The following is a 25,773-nucleotide window of genomic DNA, read 5'->3' as shown; positions in this document are numbered from 1 at the left end:
CCCATCTATGTCATCACAGAGCACCAAGCTGAGCTTCCTGTGATTTATAGCAGGTTCCCACTAGCTATCTATTTTACGCATGGTAGTGTATTTATGTAAAATCTAATCTTCTAGTTCATCCCATCCTCCCCTTCCCCCACTGCATCCACATGTCCAATCTCTACATCTGCGTCTCTATTCCTGCACTGGAACTAGGTTCATCTGTACCATTTTTCTGGATTCCACATGTATGCATTAATATACGATATTTGTTTTTCTCTTCCTGACTTACTTCACTCTGTATGACAGACTGTAGGTCCATCCACATCTCTACAAATGACCCAATTTCATTCCTTTTTAGGGCTGAGTAATATTCCATTGTATATAGGTACCACATCTTCTTTATCCATTCAACAGTCATTGAACATTTAGGTTGTTTCCATTTCCTGGCTATTGCAAATAGTGCTTAAATGAACATTGTGGTACATGTGTCCTTTTGAATTACAGTTTTCTCAGGATATATGCCCAGTTGTGGGATTGCTGGGTCATATGGTAGTCCTTTTTAATTTTTTATGGAACCTCCATACTGTTCTCCATAGTGGCTGTACCAATTCACATTCCCGCCAATGGTGCAAGAAGGTTCCCTTTTCTCCACACCCTCTCCAGCATTTATTGTTTATTTTTTGATGATGGCCATTCTGAACAATGTGAGGTGATACCTCATTGTAGTTTAGATTTGCATTTCTCTAATAATTAGTGATGTTGAGCATCTTTTCATGTATTTGTTGGCCATCTGTAAGCCTTCTTTGGAGAAATGTCTATTTAGGTCTTCCACCCATTTTTTGATTTGTTTGTTTTTTTTGGTGTTGAGCTGCATGAGCTGTTTGTATATTTTGGAGATTAATCCTTTGTCAGTTGCTTCATTTGCAAATATTTTCTCCCATTCTGAAGGTTGTCTTTTTGTCTTGTTTATGGTTTCCTTGGTTGTGCAAGAGCTTTTAAGTTTCATTAGGTCCCCTTTTTTTTTTTTTCCATTACTCTAGGAGGTGGGTCAAAGAAGATCCTGCTGCAATTTATGTTAAAGAGTGTTCTGCCTATGTTTTCCTCTAAGAGTTTTATGGTGTCTAGCTTTACATTTAGGTCATTAATCCATTTTGAGTTTATTCTTGTGTATGGTGTTAGGGAGTGTTCTAATTTCATACTTTAACATGTAGCTGTCCAGTTTTCCCAGCACCATTTATTGAAGAGGCTCTCTTTTCTCCGTTTTACATTCTTGCCTCCTTTGTCTTAGATTAGGTGTCTGTAGGTGTGTGGGTTTGCCTCTGGGCTTTCTATCCTGTTCCATCAATCCATATTTCTGTTTCTGTGCCCGTACCATGCTGTCTTGATCACTGTACCTTTGTAGTATCGTCTGAAGTCAGGGAGCCTGATTCCTCCAGCTCTGTTTTTCTTTCTCAAGATTGCTTTGGCTATTCAGGGTCCTTTGTGTTTCCATACAAATTGTAAGATTTTTTCTCCTAATTCTGCGAAGAATGCCACTGGTAATTTGATAGGGATTGCATTGAATCTGTAGATTGCTTTGGGTAGTATAGTCATTTTCACAATATTGATTCTTCCAATCCAAGAACATGGTATATTTCTCCATCTGTCTGTGTCACCTTTGATTTCTTTCATCAGTGTTTTATAGTTTTCTGAGTACAGGTCTTTTGCCTCCTTAGGTAGATTTATACCTAGGTATTTTATTCTTTTTGTTGCAATGATAAATGGGATTGTTTCCTTAATTTCTCTCCCTGATCTTTCATTGTTAGTGTATAGGAATGCAGGAGATTCCTGTGCATTAATTTTGTAGCCTGTAACTTTACCAAATTGATTGATTAACTCTAGTAGTTTCCTGGTGGCATCTTTAGGATTTTCTATGTATAGTATCATGTCGTCTGCAAACAGTGATGGTTTTATTTCTTCTTTTCCAATTTCTATTCCTTTTACTTCTTTTTCTTCTCTGATTGCCATGGCTAGGACTTCCAAAACTATGTTGAATAATAGTGGTGAGAGTGGACATCCTTGTCTTGTTCCTGATCTTAGAGGAAATGCTCTCAGTTTTTCACCATTGAGAATGATGTTTGCTGTGGGTTTGTCATGTATGGCCTTTATTATGTTGAGGTGGATTCCCTCTATGCCCACTTTCTGAAGAGTTTTTATCATAAATCGGTGTTAATTTTGTCAAAAGCTTTTTCTGCATCTATTGAGATGATCATATGCTTTTTATTCTTTAATTTGTTAATATGGTGTATCACCTTGACTGATTTGCATATATTGAAGAATCCTTGCATTCCTGGGATAAATCCCACTTGATCATTGTGTATGATCCTTTTAATGTGCTGTTGGATTCTGTTTGCTAGTGTTTTGTTGAGGATTTTTGTATCTATGTGATATTGGCCTGTAATTTTTTTGTGTGTGTGTGTGACATCCTTGTCTGGTTTTGGTATTAGGGTGATGGTGGCCTCATAGAATGAGTTTGGGAGTGTTCCTCCCTCTGCTATATTTTGGAAGAGTTTGAGAAGGATAGGTGTTAGCTCTTCTCTAAGTGTTCCATAGAATTCGCCTGTGAAGCCATCTGGTCCTGGACTTCTGTTTGTTGGAAAATTTTTAATTACAGTTTCAATTTCATTACTTGTGGTTGGTCTGTTTATATTTTCTAATGCTTCCTGGTTCAGTCAGGAAAGTTGTACCTTTCCAAGAATGTGGCTATTTCTTCCATGTTGTCCATTTTATTGGCATATAGTTGCTTGCAGTAGTCCTTATGATCCTTTGTATTTCTGCAGTGTCAGTTGTAATTTCTTCCTTTTCATTTCTAATTTTGATTTGTGTCCTCTTCCTTTTTTCTTTTTTTTAAAAATAAATTTATTTATTTATTTACTTTTTGCTGCATTGAGTCTTTGTTGCTGCGCACAGGCTTTCTCTAGTTGCAGCAAGCAGGGGCCACTCTTCGCTGCAGTGCACGGGCTTCCCATTGCAGTGGCTTCTCTTGTTGCAGAGCATGGGCTCCTGATATGCAAAGCCCTGGCATGTTGGGCTTAGTAGTTGTGGCGTGTTGGGCTCAGTAGTTGTGGCATGTGGGCTCAGTAGTTGTGTCGCACAGGCTTAGTTGCTCCACAGCATGTGGGATCTTCCCAGGCCAGGGCTCGAAACCGTGTGCCCTGCATTGGCAGGCGGATTCTTAACCACTGTGCCACCAGGGAAGCCCCTCCCCTTTTTCTTGATCACACTGGCTAAAGGTTTATCAATTTTGTTTATATTCTCAAAGAGCAAACTTTTAGTTTTATTCATCTTTGCTATTGTTTTCTTCATTTCTATTTGACTTATTTCTGCTCTGATCTTTATGATTTCTTTCCTTCTACTGACTTTAGGTTTTTTTTGTTCTTTCCCTATTTGCTTAGGTGTAAGGTTAGATTGTTTGAGATTTTTCTTGTTTCTTGAGGTGAGATTGAATTGCCATAAACTTCCCTCTTAAAACTGCTTTTTGCTGCATCCAGTAGGTTTTGGGTCACCACGTTTTTGTTGGCATTTGTTTCTATGTATTTTTTAAATTTTCTCTTTCCTCTTCGATTTCTTCAGTGATCTCTTGGTTATTTAGCAGTGCACTGTTTAGCCTCCCTGTGTTTGTTGTTTTTACAGGTTTTTTCCTGTAATTGATTTCTAATCTCATAGCATGTAGTCAGAAAAGATGCTTGATATAATTTCAATTTCCTTAAATTTTCCGAAACTTGATTTGTGACCCCAGGTGTTATCTATCCTGGCGAATGTTCCACGTGCACTTGAGAAGAAAGTGTATTTGGCCACTTTTGGGTGGAATGTCCTATAAATATCAATTAAATCTATCTGGTCTATTTAAAGCTTGTGTTTCCATATTTATTTTGTCTGAATGATCTGTCCATTGGTGTAAGTGAGGTGTTAAAGTCCCCCACTATTATTGTGTTACTGTCAATTTCTCCTTTTATGGCTGTTAGCATTTGCTTTATCTATTGAGGTGCTCCTATGTTGGGTGCATAAATATTTATAATTGTTATATCTTCTTCTTGGATTGATCCCTTGATCGTTATGTAGTGTCATTCCTTATCTCTTGTAACAGTCTTTATTTTAAAGTCTATTTTATCTGATATGAGTATTGCTACTCCAGCTTTCTTTTAATTTCGATTTGCATGGAATATATTCTTCTATCCCCTCACTGTCAGCCTGTATGTATCCCTAGGTCTGAAGTGGGTCTCTTGTAGACAGCATATATACAGGTCTTATTTTTGTATCCATTCAGCCACCCTGTGTCTTTTGGTTGGAGCATTTAATTCATTTACATTTAAGGTAATTATCAATATGTATGTTCCTACTACCATTTTCTTAATTGTTTTGGGTTTGTTTTTGTGGGTCTTTTTCTTCTCTTGTGTTTCCCGCCTATTGAAGTTCCTTTAGCATTTGTTTTAAAGCTGGTTTGGTGGTGCTGAATTCTCTTGGCTTTTGCTTGTCTGTAAAGCTTTTGATTTCTCTGTCAAATCTGAATGAGATCCCTGAGTAATCTTGGTTATAGATTTTTCCCTTTCATCACCTTAAATATATCCTGCCACTCCCTTCTGGCCTGCAGAGTTTCTACTGAGAAATTAGCTGATAACCTTATGGGGATTCCCTTGTGTGTTATGTTTTGCTTTTCCCTTGCTGCTTTTAATATTTTTTCTTTGAATGTAATTTTTGTTAGTTTGATTAATATGTGTCTCAGTGTGTTTCTTCTAGGGTTTATCATGTATGGGACTCTCTGCGCTTCCTGGATTTGGGTGGCTATTTCCTTTCCCATGTTAGGGAAGTTTTTGACTATAATCTTTTAAAATATCTTCTCAGACCCTTTCTTTTTCTTGTCTTCTTCTTCTGGGACCCCTGTAATTCAAATATTGGTGCATTTAGTGTTGTCCCAGAGGTCTCTGAGACTGTCTTCAATTCTTTTCATTCTTTTTTCTCTATTCTGCTCCTCAGCAGTTATTTCCACCATTCTATCTTCCATCTCACTTATTCATTCTTCTGCCTCTGTTATTCTGCTATTGATTCCTTCTAGTGTATTTTTCATTTCAGTTATTGTGTTGTTCATCTCTGTTTGTTTGTTCTTTAGTTCTTCTAGGTCCTTGTTAAACATTTCTTGTATTTTCTCGATCCATGCCTCCATTCTCTTTCTGAGATTTCAGATCATCTTTACTATCATTACTCTGAATTCTTTTTCAGGTAGGTTGCCTATTTCCTCTTCATTTATTTGGTCTTGTAGGTTTTTACCTTGCTCCTTCATCTGTAACATATTATTTTGTCATCTCATTTTTTTTGATGGGTGGGACTGTGTTCCTTTCTTACTAGGTGTTTGACCTGAGGCATCCAGCACTGGAGTTTGCAGGCAGGTGGGTAGAGCCAGGTCTTGGTGCTGGGATGAGGACCTCTGGGAGAGCTCACACTCATTAATATTCCCTGGGGTCTGAGGTTCTCTGTTAGTCCAGTGGTTTGGACTCGGTGCTCACATCACAGGAGCTCAGGCTCAACCCCTGGCCCGTGAACCAAGATCCTGCAAGCCACATGGCATGACAAAAAAAAAAATTGGAACAGAACAATAACAAGGAATAAAAAAATAAAATTAGAAAACTGACAGATATATTAGAAAAAATAAAAATATAAATCAGAGAACAACTGGAAGGTAAAACAGAACCACAATAGCAAAAAAAAAGTCCAGAAAAGGCCTTGGCTGTAGAGGGCAGGCCTTAAGCAGGGGAGGGGTTTAGGCAGGGGCAGGGTCTAGGCTCAGTACCCATGTGGCCAGATAAGGCACTGGGGCATCTTGGGGCAGGGCTTAGGCGGCCTTGGAGCACAGAGGATCAGTCCTGGGACCCCAGCAGGCTCTCCAGGGCCCAAGTGGGCAGGAGAAACACTAGCTGTGTTCCCCTCCAATCCTCTCAACCCCCGAGGGTCTCTCCCCATCCCTGTTGATACCCTCGTGGTCAGTGGGCCTCTCCAGGTGTGGGAACCTCTCCTCTTCCCCAGCCAGCCCTCACGGGTGCCAGTCCGATCCCACCTCCACTTCTCCTACCTCCTCGCTCACCCCCACATCCTACCCAGTTGCTTGGGGATTCCTCCCATCCTCTTGGGTGTCAAGGTCCCCCACCAGAGTCTAGCAGGTGCCCTAGTTGTGATGCAAACTCCATGTCCTCTTACTCCAGCCACTAGTGTGTTTTGTTTTAAAGTCTATTTTATCTGATATCAACAGAGCCACTCCACCTTTCTTGTGGTTGCTGTTTACATGATACATCTTTTTTCCATCTTTTTACTTTCAAGTTATCTGTGTCTGAATCTAAAATGTGTCTCCTATAGACAACATATAGGTGGATCATGCTTTTTATCCATCTGACACTCTGTTTTTTGATTGAATTGTTTAATTCATTTACATTTAGTGTTGTTATTGATATAGTTATATTTACATCTGCCATTTTACTTTTTATTTTATATTTTTGAGTACTTTTTAACAGTTGCTCTAGGGTTTAACATACACATCTTTTAAAATTTATTTTATTGAAGTATAGTTGATTTACAATGTTGTGTTAATTTCTACTGTTACAGCAAAGTGGTTCAGTTATACATATGTATACACACAGTTATACATATGTATACACAGTTATACATATGTATACATCATATATATATTGAATATAGTTCCCTATATAGTAAGAACTTGTTGTTTATCATGTACATCTTAACTTATTAGAATCAACTTCAACTGTGTATTAGCTTAATTCCAGCAACATATAGAAATATTATTCCTATATAGCTCTATTCCCTTTCTCCCCTTTGTGGTATTACTGTTATACATACATTACATCTATTAATATTACAAACCCAACAATGCATTGTTAAAATTTTTACTCTACCATCTGTCATTATTTTCCTAGCTATTACAGCTTTGCTCCCACCCACCTCCTTTGTGCTAGTATTAGCAGATATAGTCTAGATATATTACATTTCTATATGTTGTAGGCCAAACAATACATTAGATACATATTATTTTATACAATTGGTTTTTAAATCAGTTAAGAGAAAAAAGGAAAAAAGTAGGAATTTATCTTTTATAATTACATAATTACCTTTGCTAGTGCTCTATTTTTGTTCATGTGTATTTGAATTACCATCTGGGGTCACTTGCTTTCAATCTGAAGAACTTAGGTATTTCTTGTAAGTTAGTTCTGCCAGCAACAAATTCTCTCAGAGTTTACCCAAGAAAGTCTATTCTGCCTTTGTTTTTGAAAGACAGCTTTGCTGGATATAGGACTCTTGGTTGAGAGGCTTTTTATTTCTTTCTTTCAGTACTTTTAATATTATCCCACCACCTCTGGCCTCCAGAGCTTCTGCAGGAAAGTCAGCTGTTAATCTTTCTGGGGTTCCCTTGTAAGTTATATACAATTTTTCTCTTGCTGCTTTCAAGATTTTCTCCTTGTCTTTTGGTTTCAGCCTATTTAAGATGATGTGTCTGTTTGTGGGTCTCTTTCCATTTATCCTACTTAGAATTTGTTGTGCTCCCTAGATATGTAAATTTTTATTTCTCAGTAAGTTTTGGAAGTTTTCAACTATTATTTCTTTGAATTTTTTTTTCTTCTTTCTCTCTCTTCTCTTTCTGCTACTCCCATTATACATATGTTGGTGCAGTTAATGGTGCTCCTCCATTTGCTCCTGGCTGGGAAAGAAAGTCTCTGCCTGGTACCCCCTTCCAGGAAATCCTTCCACCTAATGATAATGGTGCTGGGGGACTGTTCCTTATTATTCTGAGGCTGTGTTCATTTTTTTTCATTCTTTTTTTCATTGTGTTCTTCAGTTTGCATAATCTCTATCAATCTCTTCAAGTATGCTGGGGTTTTTTCCTGCCAATTCAAATCTACTGTTGAGACCCTCTAGTGAATTTTTTATTTTAGTTACTGTACTCTTCAATTCTAGAACTTCCATTTTCAAAAAATAATTACTATCTATCTATTGATGTTCTCTATTTGCTGCAACTTGTGTTAAAAAACAAAATTCAACAGAGTAAAACTGAAGATCTATTTGCCTTTATTCAATAATTCATGAATCGGACAGCATCCCACGTAGCAAGTAGAAATGTGCTCTGAGAAGCTGCACAAATTGTGAAGTTTTTATACGTAGAAAGAGGGTATGACAAAGAAGTAAAAGAACAGATTGTTTCAGGCAAGGTTACATTCCCTTAGGGAAAGGCAGGGATCTTAGGGAGTTTACCTCACTAATACTAACCAGGAAATTCCAGACTGATTGGTTTAAAATCCACTCCTGGGAGAGGCTGAGACTGCAGTTAGGTCAGGTATTACGTCTTACTGGGGCTTAATACAAGTGTCTCCATTTGGGGCTTTTTTTTTTTTTTTTAACAATTCTCTTTTGATCTCTCCCTGAGATATGTAATCAAAATTTAAGGCAGTAGCACCACTCTCAATTATACCACTCTATGGTTCTCACAACTTTCGTTGATCCTTGATTTTTGCTTTTTGGGTTTTTTGTTGTTTTTTTTTTTCTGAACATCTGTGGTATTCACAGGTCACGACGTCAGGTTCACATTTTTTAAGTAGGTCACTTCCTCCATTTCTTTTTCAGTGTTCCAATCTGAGGGAGGTCATTTGCTTGGTGGCTAGTGACTACAAACATGCATTTAAAGCTTTTGAGAGGGCACAACACACCAGAGAGGTTATTATGATTATTGTAAGTAGGATAATTCTCAATGTTCATAAAGCATTTGGAGCTATGGTCCCCATGACCCAAACCAATCAAAATCAAATAAGTTAAAAAAAGACCCCACTGGACTTCCCTGGTGGCACAGTGGTTGAGAGTCCACCTGCCGACGCAGGGGACACGGGTTCGTGCCCTGGTCCGGGAAGATCCCACATGCCGCAGAGCGGCTGGGCCCGTGAGCCATGGTCGCTGAGCCTGTGCGTCCGGAGCCTGTGCTCCCCAACGGGAGAGGCCACAACAGTGAGAGGCCCGCGTACCACACACACACACAAAAAAGACCCCATTGAAGGGTCTTTTTAAGCCAAATGGCTTGTTCAGTGATTTATGTGACTGAGCTTCAGCTTCCCCAGAAGTGTCAATCCAGGTGCAGCAGGTGGTGTAGGCCACAGCACACACATCTCCTTGCTCAGCTTAAAGATAATCCAACTTTGGTTAGGGAGTGTAAGGCTCTTTGCCGGGCAGCCAGTATCTTAGCAATTGAATCTGCAGTGTCTCCAAGAATTAGGAATGGTTTCTAATCATACTCTCATTTGTGTTTACTTCCACGTAAGGGGTTAGTCAGGTTTTTAGCACAAATGGGAAGAGAATCTTCTAGTCTGAAATAAAAAGTTGTTCTAAATTCCAGAGGTTACTCCCTTTAGCAGTGGTCTGGGAGGTATGGGTGATGGCATTATCTTTCCAGGCCAATGCCAGAGTAAAGGAAAGAAAGGGAAGAAGAGAAGTATTAAGTCTTGATTCAGCATCTTGGGTGGAAGCAGATTTCATTGATGCTGACATATTTTACAATAGAGATAACCTGAATTTGACTAGCAAGCCCAGGTAGAATAAAAGTTGTTTATCTGCATTATAGTCAGTGTTGATAACTCTAAAAACATGTCTGTTTTAATTAAGGCAACGAACTTAAACTAGCTTTAATACTGAATGTTTTCTCGGACCACATGAACCTGAAAAGCATTTGGGTTAGTTTATATTTCTGAGAGTTTTTAGAATAACCAACCCGTAATTTATATAAGTTCTTGTTTGTTTTTAAAGCAACTGAATAGAGCTCTTTTACAAATTAATTTTAGTAATATCATCCAGAGGTAGGAAATAACACACATCAACCACACATGTATATAGAAACAGGAACATATTATACAAATGCAAACAGAGACCTCATAGCTTCGTTTTAAAATTTTAGTTACAAGACAGGTATGATGATGTGAAAATCACTATTTACAAAAAAACAGTTGGAATAAGTTAAGTTCTTCTGTTCAGATAGCTAAAGCTTTTTCTGCTAATATTTATGGAGAAGACCCATGATTTTTCATTTATCTAAATTCAAATGACCTTTCCCCCTTTCATTCTCTTGATTAGAATTACCTCTCTGAAGATTGTACTTTAAAGAAATGGCCTAGATAAGAGTTAATATTTACAGCTCAAAGGCACAGGAAAAGAATGCAGTTTCCTTCAAGGACTTTGGTTTCTTAAGGCCAATATTGAAAAGCTTTTTGAGATGAATAAGGGAGGTTTGAGGATTGGTTAACAAGGATTGGTGGTTTCTGGAAGCACACCTCTGATCCTGGAAAGACTAGACTTGTAAAACAAGGACAGCTGTTTTTACTTTCTCGTAGAACTGTATTGCTGCCTAAATGATATCAAAGGACTGTCAGACCCATCCACCTATGTTGGAATATTTTTCTTCCTCTCTTGGTACAATTAGCTTAGGGGAGAAGGCTTTAAGAAAAGTACTAACAGGCTGGGAACGTCGGCTTCCAATCTGGCCAAATTTCTGATCATAGAGTTATTAAATCCTTTCAAATATCTTGTCAGGTTTCAGCTGGAACAAAGAGTAAACATTTCTGGCCGTACTGAATTGGATTTAGGAGGTGTTCTTAAAGAGGGTGCAGAAGATATTATCCTCACAAGATCTTAGAGCCACTCCCAAAGATAGCCAAAAGGAAGACTTAGATAATGACCAACAGTTGTCCCTGGGAGAGAAAGAATCAATAACCAGTGTGTCTGGATTTGGACAGGAGGGGACATGAAATTTTACTTTCCTCTCTCAACTGGTCACTACAGACAGGGATTACCAGGATGAGCACTCAAATAAAAGAGGATAGAGGGGAGCAATAGAAATTACATCAGTCTTGGAAATTCCCTGGGGTCCAGTGGTTAGGACTCTGTTCTCTCACTGCTGAGGGCCTGGGTTCGCTCCCTGGTCAGGGAACTAAGATCCCACAAGCTTTGCAATGCGGCCCAAAAAAAAAAAAAAACAAAAAACAGACAGACAGAAAGAAATTATGTCAGTCTTACTATTTTCATCTTGTTTTGTTTTTAGGTACCTCTTGTGTCTTTAATTTTTAACCAGCATTTTTCAATAAATATTTTAATGAAGCTACTTCGTAATTTTGAAGGCTTTTGGAGGCTTCTGCAAACCAATTAAAATAAGTTATCCTGTTCTGTTTGTTTGATATGGGAACACTTACTTTTTTTTATAGGACATTAGGATTATATTTTATGATTTTTTAAACAGATATTAATGTGAGAGATATTGACAACTAGAATCCATGGCTAAAAGGGAAGTATATAGGGCTTCCCTGGTGGCGCAGTGGTTGAGAGCCCGCCTGCCGACGCAGGGGACACGGGTTCGTGCCCTGGTCCGGGAAGATCCCACATGCCGCGGAGCGGCTGGACCTGTGAGCCATGGCCGCTGAGCCTGCACGTCTGGAGCCTGTGCTCCGCAACAGGAGAGGCCACAACAGTGAGAGGCCACAACAGTGAGAGGCCCGCGTACCGCAAAAAAAAAAAAGGAAGTATATAAAGTGTTAGAATAATAGTCACATGGAAATCATATAGTATACTTTCTTAAATTGAAAAAAAGAAGTGAAAGACAAAGATGCAAGAGTTAAATTATATAATTGATATAAAATAATTTGTTGTATTTTCTATCCTACACTTGATTATTTTTGTATGACTTTTATAGATGCAGTCCTTCTAATAGTTTATAGTTGACTCTCACAGAATTCTATGGGATGGAACTAATCATATTCCTTGCTACCTTCCCACTCCTTCCTTTGCAACCTATATTTAATATTCCATGGATATACAATTATATATATTTTTAGTTTTTAGTTTCCCATTATGGTTTATTACAGGATATTGAATACCCTGTGCTGTACAGTAGAACCTTGTTGTTTATCTGTTTTATATGTAGTAGTTTATATCTCCTAATCCCAAACTCCTAATTTATCCCTCCCCCACCCCCTTTACCCTTTGGTAACTGTAAGTTTGTTTTCTATCTGTCTGTGAGTCTGTTTCTGTTTTATAAATAAGTTCATTTGTGTCATATTTTAGATTCCACATATAAGTGATATACAGTATGTGTCTTTTACTTTCTGACTTACTTCATTTAGTGTGATAATCTCTAGATCCATCCATGTTGCTGCAAATGGCATTATTTCATTCTTTTTCATGGCTGAGTAGTGGTCCACATACACAATGGAATACTTCCCATGGTGCGGGGGCTGGGGGGGGTGGCGGCTAAATCTCACTGCACCAAATTGTGTCCCCTGACACTCCCTGAACTTCGGGTAGTAAGTGTTAATTTCAGCTGCCATCACCACTGGGGTCTTAAGAAATATGGATCCCTTTTGCATACCAGAACTCAGTGAAGACACTCTACTCTTCCCTGCAGTACAGCTGAAACCAGGATAGCTGGTTCAAATAAGACTCTACGGAAAACTTAAAAGAGAAATGGACTCAGAAGAAGCATGGCACATGGCTGGCTGACACAGGCTAGATCTGCCCAGGCTGCTGCTACCTAGAGGCACTCACCACTTGGGATCATACAACACCTTCTCAAAGTCCTGACTCCAGAGAGCAGGGGTGCTCCCTTCTGCCTAGCTGGCCTTCTGCTCAGTTTCAGGTCCCTACTCATTCTTCCACAGGCCCTCCCCGGGCACCTAGCCTGCAGCAGATGCTCTGCACACACTGGGGATACAGTGGTGGTACAGAGCTGCTGCCCACACAGTGCATGGTCTATGGGAGGCAGCCAACAGATAACCAAGCCACTGACAGATGGCAGTAAGTGCTGGAAAGGAATAACTGAAGTCTCACTGAGGAGGCAACATTTACTGAGATCTGAAGTTTGGGGAGCCAATGCCTTGCAAAACAAAGAGAACATTCCAGGTAAAAAGAACACTAAGTGCAAAGGCCCTGAGACAGGAAGGAGAGACAGCAAGACAGCCACCATGGCTGGAGTGGAAAGACCAAGGGAAAGGGAGCGCTGACAGGAGGTGGAGAACAGGGCGGCCAACACACAGGGTCTTGCGGGTCTTGCTAACTGCGAGAGAAGCTTCTGAAGGGTTTGAATCAGTAGCAGGACATGGTATGATTTATATTTTAATTTAGAGCTCCCTCTCTGGCTGCTCTGTGGAACAAGTCAAGAGACTGAAGCTGTCTTCCAAACACAGTATGGTAGTGGTGCAGTAAAGTGAAAGAAATGGACACCGTGCACATTTATTTTGGAGGGAGAACCCACAGACTTGCTGATGGATGGGGAGGGTGTCTCCTGATCTGTGACTCATCCCCCAACAGCAATTCTTCCTACTCCCAAGGGCTAGGTTCACAGGCCTCAACAGGACAACCGGACGAGAACACAGACGGTGACTCTCCTTGCTGAAAGCCTGCACTCAGGAGCGAGGGGTGTCGGAGGACAGCTGTTCTTCCCTCCCAAGGACAGCGAAGAATGGAGGCATGGGTGGGAAGTGTGCATACCAGGTATGGAATGGTCAGGAAGGATCCCCAGAGGAGTAAGCTGAGGGGGGGCCTTCAAGGTGCAGATTTGGCTGAGTCACCCTGCAATGCCCATCAACTGAACCTCCAACACACTAGTATTGCCTTATGCTTGTACAGAGCTTTGTACTTTGTACATAAACGCTGGCATGCCATTGTCCCAGCCCCCTGAGTTGTTATGAGGAGATCTGCACAGGGCCTGCAAGGAGAGGAGATGATATTGAGGCAGGGTCCCTTATGATGCAGAGCTAGGAGCACACATGGCTTAGGGAAGGAGACGGGCTACAGGAACTGGACCCCAAATGGAGGGAAGAGGAGAGAATGACCACTGTTCCAGCATCCATCCTACACCAGCTGGTGTGCTGGGGCGTGGCAAGGACCTCTCATTTCATCCTCACCATCGTTAATACAACGAGCTGCCTAGGGCTTGGAGGAGTGGTGATGCTGGGGATGGGGGCGATCAGCAGCCCTGCTTAGCCCTCATCAGTCCTTACTGGGACTTCCTGTCACACTGCTCACTGATTATCGCACTTGTTTGGAGCACTGGCGGTACCTCACCCTCCCTCTAGGCACACTCCAAGAACCTACAGAATGCTCACGGGTGTCTGGGAGCGTCGGAGGGAAAGGCAACTCTCTTCCCTAATCCCTGCCCCCCTCCCCCGCATCGACAACAAAATGTGAAAAACCCTAGAATCATTGGAGCTACGTCAAGGCTCCCATTTTCGATCGTGCCTGTCACTGGATTTTCCCAGACACTTCCTAAAATCATTTGGCGTGGACCGTGCCTCTACTTTTGATGGCTTCTTAATCAGAAGTATGCAGAGCACCGCCGGCATACTCCTGCTGGCCGGCTGTCCCAAGGGTCGCGGGCGCCGAGTGTTCCCAGTGCACAGCCCCCGAGGCAGGCCCGGGGAGGAGGGGCGCGTCCCGACCAAGCGCGCTCCCCGACCCGGCTCGCAGGGCTGAGCGTGACCTCCTGCCTACACTCCTGCCCCAGACGGGCAAGGACGCGCAGTCTGAGCTGGGTCCCAGAAGGAAAAAGTGAGCGCCCGCCGGTTCTACTCACTGTCGTGCCTGCGGGGTGCCGGCCGCCTCCCTCCGAGGATGCGCCCGTCCTAACATACGCGCGCCAAGGCCGGCAGCAGGGCGCGGCCCTGCGGGCACCGATAGCTGCCCAGGGCCCCGCGCGCCGCGCCTGCCGCCACCGCCCCAGGTCTGCGTGCGCGCGTGCGTGAGCGCGTGCCGACCGGGCCCGCGACCCACACCGGGGTCGGCGCCGCGGCACAGCGCCCGCGGGGCGGCCGGGAACTGGCGGCGAGCGGAGGCGCCGCGTCCTGCCCGGTGGGCGCCTGGCCTTGCCCGAGGCCCGCGCGCCCCGCGCCCGCTGAGGGTTCCCGCCGCCGCAGCCACAGAGCCCGAGCGGTTGGCGGCGGCCGGGAGCCTCCTTAGCGGAGCCCCATGATGTCAGCTGGCCCGGAGCGGCGGCCGTGCGGCGGCGGGGATGGGGCCGAGGACGCCGCGCGGCCGTCTGCACGCCCCTCGCCCGGTCCGGGCCCCGGCTCGCTGGCCCCGTCGCCCGGCAGCCCCGCCGCCGCCGCCGCGGCCCAGCCGCCCGCGAACCTGTGGCTGGAGCTCGGGCCCGCCTGCTCGAGGGCGCAGCAATGCCCGAGCGAGTCGAGCGGGCAGACGAGCGGGGACCTCGGCACCAGCAGCAGCAGCAGCGGCGGCGGCAGTAGCGCCGGGCTGTCCCCGGGCTCCGACTCGGACAGCAGCGGCGTGGTGTGCGGCGGCCGCGGCGGCAGCGGGGGCATGCGCGGCGCCCTGTCCCGCTCCTGGAGCCTGGAGAGCCTGCGCTCGGCCACCGCCGGTAAGGGCGCCGCCGTCGCCCCGCGCGCCGCCGCTCCCTGCGTCTGTCCGTCTCGAGCGCCTTCTCTCCATCCCTCTCGAGACGGTCTCTCCTCCTGTCCTTTCCTCCTGCACTTTTTCTGTTGCTTGTTTCCATCTTTTGGTTCCTGGCTTCCTATTGCTTTGCTCTTCCGATTCCTTCTCTCTTTCCGGGTTTTCTTCCGATTTCCCACCACCCCCGTCCCGTTTTCACCCACTTCTACCTGTTACAGCCGAGCCCTGGTCGGCCCCCTCCCCCCTCGTAGCCGGGCGCGTCCTCAACTGGGAAACTGAGTGTTTACGGTGAGAACAGAATGTGGTCCCTTGATGCGCCGTTTCCCTGCCCCAGACTGTTCTTGACCGATGGCACAGATCTGGCTTTCCGAACTGCAGCTCCTTGAGTTCTGTAAATCAGAGGAGAAAGGAGAGGGCTCACTAGCCATGGGTGGACCGGATTCAGTGTGTTTGGTCCTGACTCTAGGACTGAGGCTCCCTGCAAGAGGAGGGGCTCTAGAGGTCCCTTCAGAGGGACCCTCTGAAACAGTGCGGTTTCCGTGAGATGGGATTGCTCTGATGTCCCCTGGCACTGTGTGCCCCCCCCCCCTTAGGGCTCCCCTTCTGCCCCAGGGACCGAATTCTGGGTGCAAATTGATAGGAAGACTTTGACCCTAAATATTAATTAGCAAGGAAGCCCAGAGTGGTGACCCTTGATTAGTTGCTAAACTGCAATCTTTATATTTTACTTCTTGGAAACCTTCAAGTTATTTTTGAGCCCCTGTAATGAGAGCTGTAAAGGAAGGCAGGTGCTGCCTGGGAATCAGGGAGGTAGTTCACCCATTATGCTTCTGGTTGGGGGTGGGGATGCTGCCTGTGAAAGCCGTAGAGCCCCAGGTAGGCAGTGGAGATGAGGGTCTGCACATGCCCGGGTCAGAGCAGCAAAGCCAGAGAGGAGCAGGGGGGCCATGCAGGCAGCAGGGCTGTCTTGTCGCATTCCGTCCGCTGTAGTTGTCCTGTCCGCGCCCGCACCTCTCCAGGATGGAGCACAGGCCAGGCTGAGGAGGACCAGAGGTCGGCTCTGTGGGTGTAAGAGTACCAGGAATGGCAGATAAAGAGTTTGGACTCTGCTCTAAAGTCCATGGGTTTGGAAAAGGAAAGTGAAGGACGCCCAGACCCCTGCATTGAGCACTCCATGACCCTCATCTGTCCTGTCTCAAAACAAACACAGGAAACTCAGAAGAGTTGAGTAACCCAGCTGTTGGTGTATCCTCCAACTAAAAGTTTTTCAGAATTCTGCCACTCTGACTCCCTCCCATCCCAGTTCCCTTGAAACTTGCCTTTCCCTCCTCTCTGGGGTGCTTAAATAGCCCCTAATTCGAGAAAAACAAACTAGATAATAGCAATGGGGGACTTCAAGCAAAGGAACCTTCCTTCTCTGCCTAAATGAGTTGCCTTCCACTTCTAGAGTCGGAGGGCGTACCTGCTCCACGTCAGCACTGGCAAACCGGTTCAAAGAGGCTGCGGGAGGTGGCCCTGGTGCCTCCCTGGACTCCCTTGCCATTTCTTCCTTCTGCCCCGGGGCAGGGGTAAGCCAGATGGATACGGCAGAGGCCTGGGTTTATTAGGCACCCCTGCGATCCAGGGACTCTCCAGAGCAGACTGGGGGAACTGAGGCAGCGTGGATGAGTTTGAGAGATAGCAGCTGTATGTGCATGAACGTGTGGGGCAGGTGTGTATGTGGGTGGGGTGGGGGTGAGGGCAGGCAAGGTGAAAGCTAAGGCCCAGAAGGCTTCTCCTTGAGGGGCTCAGAGCTGCCCTTGCAGTGGCAGGGCAGGGTTTAAAGCAATATGATGTTGGAAGAGTTGACATGAGAACCCTCAGACCTCGACTTTCTGCCTTTTTCTGGGAGGCTCTCCATGGGTAGTGTGGTATGAGGGTATGAAGGTATGAAAGGGTACATGAACCCTGTACCCTTGAGGTATGAAAGGGTACATGAACCCTGTACCCTTGAGGTATGAAAGGGTACATGAACCCTGTACCCTTGAGGTATGAAGGGGTACATGAACCCTGTACCCTTGAGGTATGAAGGGGTACATGAACCCTGTACCCTTGAGGTATGAAGGGGTACATGAACCCCGTACAGCTGTGTGAGTGCATGGAGCCATCTCTCAACTGAATTCCTGGAGAGAATTAAGTCCTGATGTCCTGAGGCCCCCATTATATGTAATGAGTGAATCCTCTTCTCTGCTTCTGGAATGGTACTAGCTATTTGCCATCCTTGGGAGGAACTGAGAAAATAAGCATTCAAATAATTTTCTTTGGATTTGTGGTTCAGTTGAGGAGGTCTTGTTGGAAAGGCTGCCATAGAGGAGGACTTGATAGGAAGAAGAAAGGGAAGGTGCATTTGTCGAGCATCTTCTATATATGCCAGGTGTGAGGCTCCATGTTACTTCATTAACCACATAAAAATCTACTGCTATACTACAATCCAGGTATGAAAAGAGGCTCAGAGAGATGCAGTAACTTACCCAAGGTTGCCCAGCTGGGTCATGTCTGACTAGAGCTTCAGGCCTGAATTGGTGTGACTTTAGGGGGGGCTCTTTGCTGGGTTTGGAGTGGAAGCTGGGCCAGGCCCAGCAGGGAAAGGCAGCATACTGGGGGGATTCACACATTGAAGTAATGTCTTAGCTACTTGCATGGTCACTGTTGTCTTTATTCAACAGACAGGGCTTTTATTCTGGGTCCCAGGTACCCCATTTTCAAAATGAGGACATGGAAATCTAAGGTCTGACCTCTTTTCTAATCAACTCTAGAATTCCACGATCCTAGTCAGGGCTGTTGAATTAAGGTGGGTTCCCACTAGTGAGTTGGCATTTATTTCATATTGTATTTCCATTTGACTGGTCTGTGGCTCTAAGACAAAACATATGTGTGTTGAATTGAGCTGTGTTTGCCTCTGAAGGAAGATTAAGAATTACCAGTAAAAGATCCTTAGCAAAACTTAATTATTGTGGTTGTGATTTTTGTGATGAAGTGTATTGCTAAACATTTTAAAAGCTGTCAGCAAGAGCCAGAAAGGTTAGTACTTGAGGCTGGAATTACAGCTAACCTGCCGGGCAGAACATTAGGCAGGAAATCCAGCACAGAACTGTCAGTAGACCTTCCTTGTTTCCAAAGACTTTTTGTTTGTTTGTTTGTTTGTTTTGTTTATTTTTGGTTGCTTTGGGTCTTCGCTGCTGCACGCGGGCTTTCTCTAGTTGCAGCGAGCGGCGGCTACTCTTCGTTGCGGTACACGGGCTTCTCATTGCGGTAGCTTCTCTTGTCGCAGAGCACGGGCTCTAGGCGCGCGGGCTTCAGTAGTTGTGGCTCACGGGCTATAGAGCACAGGCTCAGTAGTTGTGGCACAGGGGCTTAGTTGCTCCGCAGCATGTGGGATCTTCCCAGACCAGGGATCGAACCCGTGTCCCCTGCATTGGCAGGCAGATCCTTAACCACTGAGCCACCAGGGAAGTCCCCCAAAGACCTTTTGAATTTTAAATATCCAGTCTTGGCATTTTCCACTGAAATGTCACTTACCCTGGTTTGGAGAAGGCTTTCCTTAAAGGCAGATTCTGAAAATAAAATGTAGTTGACAGAGTGGAATTTCCATAGCCCTTTCTTCTGCCCAGTGTTCTCTTCTCCCCCTAAGCGCCTGTAGCCTCCGTAGCCCTCAGCTATGCTATCACGCCACTGTTACTTGGCTAAGGCTTTTAAAATTCCTATTCTGGATGTGTTGTCTCACAGGCTTAATTCTCAATTCACGCTTCTGGGGTTGACGGTTCTCACTACCCGTGCTGACGGTTCTCACTACCCGTGCTGACAGTTGTCACTACCTGACAGTTCTCACTACCTGGTCAGTGTCATATGATTTCTTGGGAGAGAACCAATGCTACATCCACATTCCTCTGCAAGCCCTGGAGGCATTTTTCTGGCTCAGAAGGGAATCAGACTCATGAGAAGGCTGTGCCTCTCTTGCAATCAGACATTTATTTAACACATCAGGCTCCAGGCACAGCTCTAGGCACTAGAGATGGCAAACAAATTGTACAAGGTTATTGCCCTTAAAGGAATCACAGCACAGAGAGAGACAGGCAGCGTCAATTCATTATGATAAGTGCTGTGATAGAAGTAAACTCAATGGGATGATGTTCCAGAACCACTCTCAGTAGATAATTCTCTAGAAGGATTCACAGAGCTCAGAAAAGTGGTGACACTTGTAGTTCCAATATATTACAGTGAAAGGATTCAAATTAAAATCTAGGCAAAAGGTGCATAGGACAGAGTCCAGGGGAAAGCAGGCACAAGCTTCCAGGTGTCCCCTTTCATGGAATCCCATGGACCATACTTAATTCTCCCAGCAACATGGCGAGAACATGTAGGAAGTATTGCCAACCAGGGAAGCTCACCCAAGCCTTGAGGTCGAGGGTTTTTATTGGCGGTCAGTTACTTAGGCATGCAGCATCCACAACTGACCTTAGTTACTTAGTCTCCAGTCTCTACAGAGGCCACTAATATAGTGTAGCTCAAGGGGCCCAGCATAAATCATATTATTAGCATAAACTATCTGTCATGTCCCAAGGCCCCAGGTATGCAAAGACACTGCTAGTGGGCAGGATATTTTAAGGACTTAAAGTCTGTCTCCCAGGAGCCAGTCCTTTCTTGCAAATATGCAAGGCTTGAACATCTTTGTCTTTACTGCACAGATAAGGAAGCTCAGAAGAGGGGTGCCAGGCCCAGCCTGTCATGGGGGGCAGGGACAGGAGGAAGTGGTTCAGAGAAACACATCAGGAGGAGGTGTTGCCTGAGCCTTAATGCCTACAAGTTTGTTGTGATGAGGTGTAGAAAGAGCTTTGGGGAGAGAGGGCTAACATAAACAAATGCTGAAAACTGTATGAAGAAAGGGAACCTGTGCTGACTGAGCATCTGTGCTAGGTACCATGCTGGGTGCTTTAAATATGCAGGAATTGCATATACTATGGAATGAGAAGCATAGCAAGAGATGAGTCTGCAGACAGGAAGCCCAGACTGTGGCTGCATGCTAGAAAATGTGGACTAACAATTTTTGGAGCCATGGAAGGGTTTCAGGCAGAAGGTTGATGTGGCCAAATTGCTTATATACTTTTTTTCCTTCTTTCTTTATTTTTCTTAAAGTTATACACAGTAAAAATTACTCTCTTTGGTGTATAGTTCTAAGAGTTTTGACAAATTTAAACAGCTGTATAACCACCACCATAATCAAAATATAGAAGTTTCATCACTCCAAAAAATTAAAGCTGCCCCTTTGTAGTCAACCCTTTCCCCCACCTCCAGTCCCTGACTAGTCTATTCTCCATCCAAATGGATTTGCCTGTTCCAGAATGTCATATAAATGGAATTATATCCTGTTGTCTTTTTAGTCTGGCTTCTTTCACCTTACATAAATGCATTTGAGGTTCATCTATGTTTTTCCATATATCAATAGTTGGTTTTCTCCTTTTAATTGCTGAATAGTGTTCCACTGGATAGATGTTCCACAGTTTGCTTATTAGTTCACTAACTGACATTTGAGTTGTTTCCAGTTTTTGTCTATTACAAATAAAACTTCTGTGAACATTAGCGTATGAGTCTTTGTATGGACGTGAGTTTTGTGTCTCTTGGGTAAGTACCTAGGAATGAATTGTCGGGTCATTTGGTAAATGAACGTTTACCTTTATAAGAAACTACCAAACTTTTTTCCAAAGTAGCTGCATTCTCACCATCAAAGTATGCTGGTTGCCATTGCTCTGCATCCTCGTCTGTGCTTAGTATTGCCAATGTTTTAAGCCATTCTATTAGGTGTATAATATCTCATTTGGTTTTAATTTGTAGTTGCCTAATGACTGTTGATGTTGAACATCTTTCATGTACTTATTTGCCATATTTATATCTTCTTTGGTGAAGTGCCTGAATCTTTTGCCCAGTTTTTATTGGGTTATTTTCTTATTATTGGGTTTTGAGAGTTCTTTATACTGTATTCTGAGTAGAAGTACTTTTTCAGATATATGATTTGCAAACATTGTTTCCAGTCTCTGGCTTGTATTTTAATTCTCTAATAGTGTCTTTTGCAAAGCAAACATTTGTAATTTCAATGGAATCTAATTTATAGTTTTTCTTTTACGGATCATACTTTTAATGTTATAGTCAAAAAATCTTTACCGAACCTGAGGACACAAAGAGTTTCTCCTGTGTTTTCTTTAGGAAGGTTTTATAGTTTTACATTTTATACTTAGATCTTTGATCCATTTTGAGTTAATTTTTATAAGGTTTGAGATGAGGGTGAAGGTTCTTTTTTGGCATTTGCATTTTCAAATGTTGTAGCGCCATTTAGTTAAAAGACTTCTTTCTCCACTGAATTGCCTTTGTACCTTTGCCAAAACCAGCTATCTATGTTTGTTTCTGGACTCCCTGTTCTTTTCCACTGATCTAAGGGTTTGTCCTTTTACGCATACCACATGGTCTTGATTATTGTAGCTTTATAGTATGCCTTAAAATCAGGTATGTGAATCATCTAATTCTGTTCTTCTTTTTCAATATTGCTTTAGTTATTCTATTTTTTTTGCCTTTCCTTGTACATTTTAGAATCAGATTGTCAATATCTACAAAATATCCTCCTGCAGTTTTTTTTTTTTTTGCGGTACGCGGGCCTCTCACTGTTGTGGCCTCTCCCGCTGCGGAGCACAGGCTCCGGACGCGCAGGCCCAGCGGCCATGGCTCACGGGCCCAGCCGCTCTGTGGCATGTGGGATCTTCCCAGACCGGGGCACGAACCCGTGTCCCCTGCATCGGCAGGCGGACTCCCAACCACTGCGCCACCAGGGAAGCCCCCTCCTGCAGTTTTGACGTGGATTGTGTTGACTCTATAGATCAATTTGGGGAGAATTAAATCTTGACAATATGGAGTCTTCCAGTTTATGAACGTTGTACATCTGTGGCTAGGAAGCCAAGCCAAAAATTCCCCACTGGATCTCACCTGCAGCACCTGTAGATTTGGGTGAATTCCTGCCTTCTAAATGTTTCCAAAATATCCTAAAGCTCCTGAGCCTGCCAGAAGGTGACTTTCCTTACTGACCTGTAAGGCTGGGAACCCAATTAGCCTGACATCAGGCCACTTTTTACAAGAGGGCTTTGTGAACATTGGCTCCAGGAAGTCAATCTGAGCTCCTTACAAGTGTCTGGTTATTTTTATTTTTATTTTTTTGCGGTACGCGGGCCTCTCACTGTTGTGGCCTCTCCTGTTGCGGAGCACAGGCTCCGGATGCACAGGCTCGGCGGCCATGGCTCACGGGCCCAGCCGCTCCGTGGCATGTGGGATCTTCCCGGACCGGGACACGGACCCGTGTCCCCTGCATTGGCAGGCGGACTCTCAACCACTGCGCCATCAGGGAAGCCTGGTCTGGTTATATTTGACTAAACTAGTATCATTCCCAAATATGACATTCCAGGCAAGGGTTTGGTTGCGTAGCCAATGTTCCAAGTATTCCTCTTCTTAACAAGGAGGACAGATTCTCATTGAACCTATGCAAATAATTATATTGCTTTGAAAATAAGAATACTTAGTAAGAGTTTTTTAAATTCTGGAGGGGTCAGATAGGGAGAAAAAGATATTATTTACAGATGTTTCATTTAACTTTACAAAGTGTAGTCTACTAAATGGCAATTTATGAGTTAAAGATAATGTAAGAACAAAAGGGGGTTCTTGTATAGCCAAGAAATAGAACATTAAAATGAAAGATCTGATGAGAATTCATAATAAGGATAATGTAATGGATGAGGAAATTTGGCTGTTTCTGCAGTGTACAAAACAAGATAATGAAGTCAATCAAAAAAATTTAGACATCATAATTATAAACATAACGATTAACCCTGTTCTCAAAGAAGGCCGTTAACGTTACATCTAACTTGTTAAAATGGATGAACATTTGCAGGGGAATCTGTATGGAGGATGCATCTTTACAGAGGAAAATATCTTCATATATAACATATAATAATTCTGACAAAGTTATATTATGAATATGCCAAGTACACAGTTAGAATATATCAAATATATAGAGAGAGTCAATAAGTCTGGAGCAGACCTGTATATTAATAAACATCTGTAGATTAATAAAATCCCATAAGTAAGTGATATGAATCCCTTACAAGATGCTAGATTTAAAGAAGTACAGTTGCAAACAAGTTAACATTTTAAAAATACAGTTGACCTTTGAACGATGTCAGGGTTAATCCACATACAGTTTATAGTCAGCCCTCTGTATCCGTGGTTCCTCTGCACCTGCAGATTCAACCATGCATGGACCATGTAGTAGGTAGGACCATGTAGTCCTGTAGTATTTACTACTGAAAAAAATCCATGTATAAGTGGACCTGCACATTTCAAATCCGTGTTGTTCAACTATAAATGAAATTATGACTGATAACATTATACAGTTGTTGTATGATATCAGGAAAAGTGGCACCAGGATTCCAATGACTAGAAACACATCATGGACAGCAAGGACATTGGCAATTCTCTAGGGACTTTCCATACAGTATAGTGTCTGAAATATTTATATTATTAGTATTTTACCCATTCAAAAATTTTTTAATATTTATTTGGTTGCACCAGGTCTTAGTTGTGGCTAGCTGGCTCCTTAGTTGTGGCATGCAAACTCTTAGTTGTGGCATGTATGTGGGATCTAGTTCCCTGACCAGGGATCGAATCCAGGCCCCCTGCATTGGGAGCTGCGCCACCAGGGAAGTCCCTACCCATTCAAATTTAACCTAGGGAAAGCTATGCAACTCTTCTGACTTGACAACTCTTCCCATTTGACTCATCAGTATCAAATATACCTAAATATATCTAGCACTTGTCTTTCTTACAAGGCGAGAGAACAAATGCTTTATGATTTTCCAGGGGCCCTCTGGGAAATCACAAAGACAGTTATAGGTACAAAAAGTCATCATTTAGGATTTAATTTTGGAAAGGCAAAATATCAAAACTTGTCAGAAGATTTGAACACTGATTAAGATAGGATTTTGGGTTACTGAGAACAGTACTTGGCTAACTATTTAATAAAATATTTCTAAAGTAAACATGATTGTAAAGAACCTTAGCTCTTTCCTAACTAAGAAACTTTCGTTTTATTAAATAATCGAGGGCATAACAGAGTCAGCAAAGCACAAGGAATGATTTTGATAATACACAGAATCTCTACTATGTAAGCAGATTACACAGAAAGCAATGAATAACCTTTTACAACCTCTTATTAAGAGCAAACCAGGGCTTCCCTGGTGGCTCAGTGGTTAAGAATCCTCCTGCCAATGCAGGGGACACAGGTTCGAGCCCTGGTCCAGGAAGATCCCACATGCTGTGAAGCAATGAAGCCCATGCACCACAACTACTGAGCCTGCACTCTAGAGCCCTCAAACCACAACTACTGAGCCCATGCGCCACAACTACTGTGGCACCTACAGCCCGTGCTCCACAATGGGAGAAGCCACCACAATGAAAGGCCCGCGCACAACAACGAAGAGTAGCCCCCACTCGCCACAATTAGAGAAAGTCCACACACAGCAACGAAGACCCAACACAGCCAAAACTAAATTAAAAAAAAAAAAAAAAAAGAGCAGACCTATAGGAAATTCCCTGGCAGTCCAGTGGTTAGGAGTCCGTGCTTCCACTGCGGGGGCCCCGGGTTCGATCCCTGGTCAGAGAACCAAGATCCTGCAGGCCAAAAAAACAAAAAAAGAGCAGACCAGTAATCTAAGAAAATTTTGTCATTTTAACAGACAGAAAATCAAATTCTTTTTTTATCAGTATAGTATTTGATACTAAAGTTCCTTTTGAAAATCTTATTTAAAAACCCATCAACTCTTAGCTTTGACCATGACGTAGAATTCCCTTACAACTTTCTGTATCTGTATACATCCCTTATAGCACAGCTTCTTGAAGTGAAAAAATAAACATAATGATTAACAGAACCAGCTATATACAGTCTGTCTGTAGCATATAAAATAAAAAGCAAGAGTACATAAACTTGTTATATTTAGTAATCAATGATACAGTATTGTATTTTATTGAAATGATCTAGATACCTATTGAATATCTATCAGTTAAGTTACTTAAAGCTCTTAGATATTATCTTCAAGCTGACATGCTTCCTATTGAAAGTTTGTAGGGATAATGATTCAGTTTGGTTAAATACAAATGTACATTTTTTTATAATCTCAAACATTTAGTATAAGTAATGCTACCTTATACAATCAGTAAGCCCATGTAAATTTAGGAAGACAAATTTGGGGGGAT

General features: G+C 43.2%; 1 protein-coding gene and 1 long non-coding RNA gene across 2 annotated transcripts in view; one reads left to right on the top strand and one right to left on the bottom strand.

The window, feature by feature from the left end:
- LOC137226764 (uncharacterized) overlaps positions 1-14,969 on the bottom strand; it is a 92,074-nt gene extending 77,105 nt beyond the window's left edge. Inside the window, exon 1 of the long non-coding RNA XR_010944511.1 lies at positions 14,618-14,969. This is a non-coding gene — a long non-coding RNA (uncharacterized lncRNA). The remainder of the gene's footprint in view (positions 1-14,617) is intronic.
- Positions 1-25,773, top strand: part of LOC137226762 (uncharacterized) — a 254,006-nt gene that overhangs the window by 160,869 nt on the left and 67,364 nt on the right.

The sequence above is a fragment of the Pseudorca crassidens genome, chromosome 6 (genome assembly GCF_039906515.1).
Source record: "Pseudorca crassidens isolate mPseCra1 chromosome 6, mPseCra1.hap1, whole genome shotgun sequence".
Classification (NCBI taxonomy): domain Eukaryota; kingdom Metazoa; phylum Chordata; class Mammalia; order Artiodactyla; family Delphinidae; genus Pseudorca; species Pseudorca crassidens.
Note: the sequence above shows the minus strand (reverse complement) of the source record. Positions and strands in the feature narration are given on the sequence as shown.